This window comes from Saimiri boliviensis, chromosome 6 (genome assembly GCF_048565385.1).
Source record: "Saimiri boliviensis isolate mSaiBol1 chromosome 6, mSaiBol1.pri, whole genome shotgun sequence".
NCBI classification, from domain to species: Eukaryota; Metazoa; Chordata; class Mammalia; order Primates; family Cebidae; genus Saimiri; species Saimiri boliviensis.
The window spans coordinates 115320064-115326368 of NC_133454.1; positions in this window are offsets into that span (position 1 = coordinate 115320064).

Here is a 6305-nt window from a genome sequence, read left to right on the forward strand (position 1 = left end):
AAGCTCAGAGTCTAGGGACCTTGCTGGGAGTTAAGGGGAAGTTAATGAGAAAACAACATGCCCCAGGGAGAAATGAAAGAGGAGAATGTTAGCCAAGCAGAGATGCCAGCAGGAGAAACTCTGGGCTGAGTCCTTGCCTTCCTCAGAGATGTCAGCCCTCCAGGGGAGCAGACTTTAGGGCTCGTGGTCATGCTCCTGGCCCCACTGTCCTTGGCTCCAATTCCTCTGACCACTTGGTAAATGACCCTGGAGAGCAGAAGCTGGGAGTGGTTGTGAAGACCATGTTCTCAACTCTCCCCTGGCCTTTTTCCCAGCAGGGCTCTAAGATCCCAACACTGGCCTTCCTAGAAGGCAGAATGGAATGCCCTGGGCCCCTTCTGCAGATGGACCAGGAGCTGATCTGCTCATCATGACCTGATGTGGCAAATTGCATTTTCAAATGCGACAGTGTCATCTCCCATCGCACTTGCTCTTCTTACAATGTTACCTTGCCAGTCCCCATGAAAAGGAGGAGTTATGTTAGGTCATTGAAAGGTGATGCCACTGCTGCCTGGATCTCTCTCTTGAAACCCTCACCTTTGGAGCCCAGCCATCAGGGTGTGATGAAGCCTAGGTCACATGGAAAGGCCACGTGTAGATATCATGGCCAACAGTTCCAGTCAGGACCAGCTACATCATTTGCAGAGTGCAGTGCAAAATGAAATTGTGGAGGAGCTGGGCGAGGCGGCTCAAGCCTTTAATACCAGCACTTTGGGAGGCCAAGGCAGGCAGATCACTTAAGACCAGGAATTTGAGACCAGCCTGGCCAACATGGCAAAACCCCATCTCTACAAAAAAAATACAAAAATATGGCCGGGTGCGGTGGCTCAAGCCTGTAATCCCAGCACTTTGGGAGGCCGAGGCGGGTGGATCACGAGGTTAAGAGATCGATACCATCCTGGTCAACATGGTGAAACCCCGTCTCTACTAAAATACAAAAAAAATTAGCTGGGCATAGTGGCGTGTGCCTGTAATCCCAACTACTCAGGAGGCTGAGGCAGGAGAATTGCCTGAACCCAGGAGGCGGAGGTTGCAGTGAGCCGAGATCGCGCCATTGCACTCCAGCCTGGGTAACAAGAGCGAAACTCCGTCTCAAAAAACAAACAAACAAACAAACAAACAAAAACAAGAGTGAAACTCCGTCTCAAAAAACAAACAAAAAAAAAACCAAAAATTTTTTGGGGGGAATTACAGCATGGTGGCTCACGCCTCTAATCCCAGCATTTTGGGAGGCCAAGGCAGGCAGATCACAAGGTCAGGAGTTCGAGACCAGCCTGACCAACATGGTGAAACCCCATCTCTACTAAAAATAGAAAAATTAGCCGGGCGCGGTGGCTCAAGCTTGTAATCCCAGCACTTTGGGAGGCCGAGGCGGGTGGATCAAGAGGTCAAGAGATAGACCATCCTGGCCAAAAAAAACCACAAAAATTAGCCGAGCATGGTAGCACGTCTGTAATCCCAGCTACTTGGGAGGCTGAGGCAGGAGAATCTCTTGAACCCGGGAGGCGAAGGTTGCAGTGAGCTGAGATCAAACCACTACACTCCAGCCTTGGTGACAGAGTGAGACTCTGTCTCAACACAAAAACAAAAACAAAAAAAAATTAGGCCGGGCGTGGTGGCTCAGGCCTGTAATCCCAGCACTTTGGGAGGCCAAGGTGGGCAGATCATGAGGTCAAGAGATAGAGACCATCCTGGCCAACATGGTGAAACCTCATCTCTACTAAAAATACAAAAATTAGCTGGGCGTGGTGGCGTGCACCTATAGTTCCAGCTACTTGGGAGGCTGTGGCAGGAGAATCGCTTGAACCTGGGAGGTGGAGATTGTAGTGAGCCGAGATCATACCACTGCACTCCAGCCTGGCGACAGAGTGAGTCTCCATCTCTGGGGAAAAAAAAAAAAAAAAAAGCCAGGTACGATGGCAGGCACCTGTGATCCTAGCTATTCAGGAGGCTGAGGCACAAGGATTGCTTGAACTTGGGAGGCAGAGGTTGCAGCACATCAAGCTGAGATCTCACCACTGCTCTCCAGCTGGGTGACAGGGTGAGACCGCCTCAAAAAAAAAAAAAAAAAAATGTGGAGCTCACTGTTAAAAAATTAAGAAATTAAGAATTTGGCCAGGCATGGTGGCTCACGCCTGTCATCCAAGCACTTTGGAGGCCAAGGTGGGTGAATCACCTGAGATCGGGAGTTCAAGACCAGCCTGACCAACATGGTAAAACCCCATCTATTTTTAAATTTTTTTTTTTTTTTGGAGACAGAGTTTCGCCCTTGTTACCCAGGCTGGAGTGCAATGGCACGATCTCGGCTCACCGCAACCTCCCCCTCCTGGGTTCAAGCAATTCTCCTGCCTCAGCCTCTTGAGTAGCTGGGATTACAGGCATGTGCCACCATGCCCAGCTAATTTTTTGTATTTTTAATAGAGATGGGGTTTCACCATGTTGACCAAGATGGTCTCGATCTCTCGACCTCATGATCCGCCCACCTCAGCCTCCCAAAGTGCTGGGATTACAGGCTTGAGCCACCGCGCCCAGCTAAAAATTTTTTTTTTAAAAGAGAAAAAAAAATTAAGAATTTAGAACTTTAAACCAAGCATAGGGCTCTTCCAAGGGTGGCGCCTTGCTCAGCCATACAAGTTGTGGGGCCATGAAGCTGGCCCTGGCCCTGGCCCTGGCCCTAGCTGAGGTACCAGCATCACTGCCAGCAATGAGGATGTGAGGAAGCCTTTAAGAGGACACCAGGCCTGGTCTCTGTCTGACTGCAACTGTGTGAGAAGCCCTGAGAACTGCCTGGGTGAACCCAGTGCTCCACCAGACCCACAAGGAATAAAGATGATTGCTGCTGGGGTTTTTTGTTTATTTGTGTTTGTTTTGAGATGAGTCTCACTCTGTTACCCAGGCTGGAGTGCAGTGGCATGATCTCGGCTCACTGCAACCTCCGCCTCCTGGGTTCAAGTGATTTTCCTGCCTCAGCTTCCCGAGTAGCTGGGATTACAGGCGCCCAGCACCACGCCCAGCTAATTTTTTATATTTTTAGTAGAGACGGGGTTTCACTATGTTGGTCAGGCTAGTCTCAAACTCCTGACCTCAGGTGATCCACTTGCCTCGGCCTCCCAAAGTACTGGGATTATAGGCGTGAGCCACCGCACCTGGCCTGCCCCTTCAGTTTTTAAAAGAGTAGGCATAAATACAAACCATAAAGTTTGGGAAGATCACTTGAGCCCAGTAGGTGGAGGACGCAGTGAGCCACGATGGCACTCCTGCACTCCATTCCTTGCAGGTCAAGTGGAACACTAGGAAGAGAAATCAGTTCTAAGTGGAGGGATGCAGCTAGGCTTAGAGAGTTAGTACCTACACGAAGCAACGACTGATGCACTGGACTTTAACAGGTAACAGTAGAACGAAGAGCATTCTGGGAGAAAGGAGCAGGGAGCAGGAGGCAATGCTCTTAGAAAGGCAATTCAGAATCATGGTGCAGAGCAGTGGCTGGCATCAGACTGCTTCAGTTTGAATCCAGCTTCTTCATTATTTGTATGACCTCAGTTCCCTTACCTGTGAAATGGGGATAAAAGTATGCCTCATTGCTGCAAGGATTAAAGACATTTAGCACAGAGCCTGGTATACCATGAGCACGTAGTATGTGTTGGCTGTTACTACTGTTTGGTGTGTTTGAAAAATAATATTGGTGTGGCTGCAGTAGGGCATATGGAAATACTGATAGGAGATAAGTCCAGAAAAATGTGGTTGAATCCAATCATGAAGGATTTTAAGTGCCAGGCTATGCCATCCAGACTTTATTCTGGAAACCTGTGGATACCAATGCCAATCCTGTCAGACCTAACTTATGTTTTAAGTATTGTAGGCTGGGCATGGTGTCTCATATCTGTAATCCCAACACTTTGGGAGGCCTAGCATGGGAGGATTACTTGAGGCCAGGAGTTCAAGACCAGCCTGGCCAACATGGGGAAACTGTCTCTACTAAAAATACAAAAATTAGCCGGGCGTGGTGGCACAAACCTGTAATCCCATCTTCTCAGGAGGCTGAGGCAGGAGAATCGCTTGAACCTGGGAGGCGGAGGTTGCAGTGAGCCTGATTGTGCCACTGCACTCCAGCCTGGGTAACAGAGCAAGACTCCATCTCAAAAAAACAAAAAACAAGGTACACGATGTACCACCATTTATGTGAAAAAAGAAAAAGCATCCATGTGCTTAGTAGATAGCTCTGAGGGGATCTATCAGAAACCATTAACAGCAGTTGCCTTGGAGAAGGGGAATGGCCGTGGGAGACATTTTTCACTGTTTCACCCCTTTGTACCTAAAATAACAAGTAGCAGGCTGGGTGCGGTGACTCACGCCTGTAATCCCAGCACTTTGGGAGGCCGAGGCGGGTGGATCACCTGAGGTCGGGAGTTCTAGACCAGCCTGACCAACATAAAGAAACCTCGTCTCTACTAAAAACACAAAAAATTAGCTGGGCGTGGTGGCGCATACCTGTAATCCCATCTAATAGGGAGGCTGAGGCAGGATAATCGTTTGAACTTGGGAGGCAGAGGGTTTGGTGAGCCTAGATTACACCACTGCACTCCAGCCTGGGCAACAAGAACAAAACTCCGTCTCAAAAACAACAAAAACAAAACAAAACAAAAAAAGAGGTGGGAGAGAGAGCTACTACCTTTTTAGGCAGCTTCTCCATTCCTACCGGTTTTTATTCAACCTGAGATCAGCTGCAAGCCGTCAACCTTTTTCTCAGGCACCACTGGCAAACCAAACTTCCTATATTCTATGTTTATGCAGCTGATTTTTAAAAAATCTAAATGCAGGTCTTTCCACTTACTCTCTTAAATTTCATCCTACTGGTTTCAGCCCACTGTTTCAAGTTATTTCAGGAACTTGATTCTGACATCCAAATATTAGCTTTTCCTCCTAACAGCGGCTGTCTGCAAATTTGGTGAGTGTGGTGGGCACTGATCATTACTAGGCTGACCAGGGTCTAGGAGCACAGAACTAGAGACACCTGCTCAGTAAGCTCTGCAGCAATTGGATGACCAACTGGAGTGAAGGAGCACAGCAGTAATATAAATCCACCCGACTGGGCAGTCTCTCAGATCATTATTTTCCTTCTTGCCTCTTCAACTGTGAGGCAATCAATGTCTAAGAGGAAACAAGGAACACTATGTATGGTCGAAGGAATTTTCCTAGTGGCCTTCCGAGTAAATAACAAATTATTGTTGATATTTTTATTATTTTCACCGTATCTTGTTCTTTGTGAAGATACCATTTATTTTTCTAGGTGTTCTCAAATCCGTGGTTTAATGTTATATTCTAGAATAGATTTTGAGGGAATTCACCTCAAATGTGCCCACCTAGAATTTCCAGGATCTCCCTTTTCTTCCTTTTTGTCAGGATATTTGCAGCTGTCCAGGACTGTGGCCCCTGTCCTTTATGCCACAGTGTTCACAGCCACATTGGCAAAGGTCCCTGGATTCTATCTGCAAACGTCTGTCATCATGTGGGATTTGCAGCTCATTTTCATCTTTTTTTTTTTTTTTTTTTGAGACAGAGTTTCGCTCTTGTCACCCAGGCTGGAGTGCAATGGCGCGATCTCGGCTCACCGCAACCTCCACCTCCTGGGTTCAGGCAATTCTCCTGCCTCAGCCTCCTGAGCAGCTGGGATTACAGGCACGTGCCACCATGCCCAGCTAATTTTTTGTATTTTTAGTAGAGACGGGGTTTCACCATGTTGACCAGGATGGTCTCGATCTCTTGACCTCGTGATCCACCCGCCTCGGCCTCTGAAAGTGCTGGGATTACAGGCGTGAGCCACCGCGCCCAGCCTTTTTTTTTTTTTTTTTTTTTTAATGTTTCTTCCCTTTTTTTTTTTTCCATGTTTCAGGCAGAATGCAGCTCATTTTGAATGGCTAGGTGCTTAGGTTTTCTCTTCTATTTGGGGTTTAATGTCCTCTAACCCGTGTTTGGCTGAACTCTTCCCAGTTTGAAAGTGCTTTTCCTCAGGGGAGAAAGAAGAAAATCAGGGTTGAGTATTGTGCTTTCTCTGAAATCTTCCAACCTGACATCTTCATCCCTAAGTGGAACCCTGTCTTCTCCTTGTTTCTCTTTCTTGAATATAACCAGCAATATCTTTTTCTGTCTGCACCTTTTCTTTTTTTTTTTTTTTTGAGACGCAGTTTCGCTCTTGTTACCCAGGCTGGAGTGCAATGGCGCAATCTCGGCTCACTGCAACCTCCGCCTCCTGGGTTCAAGCAATTCTC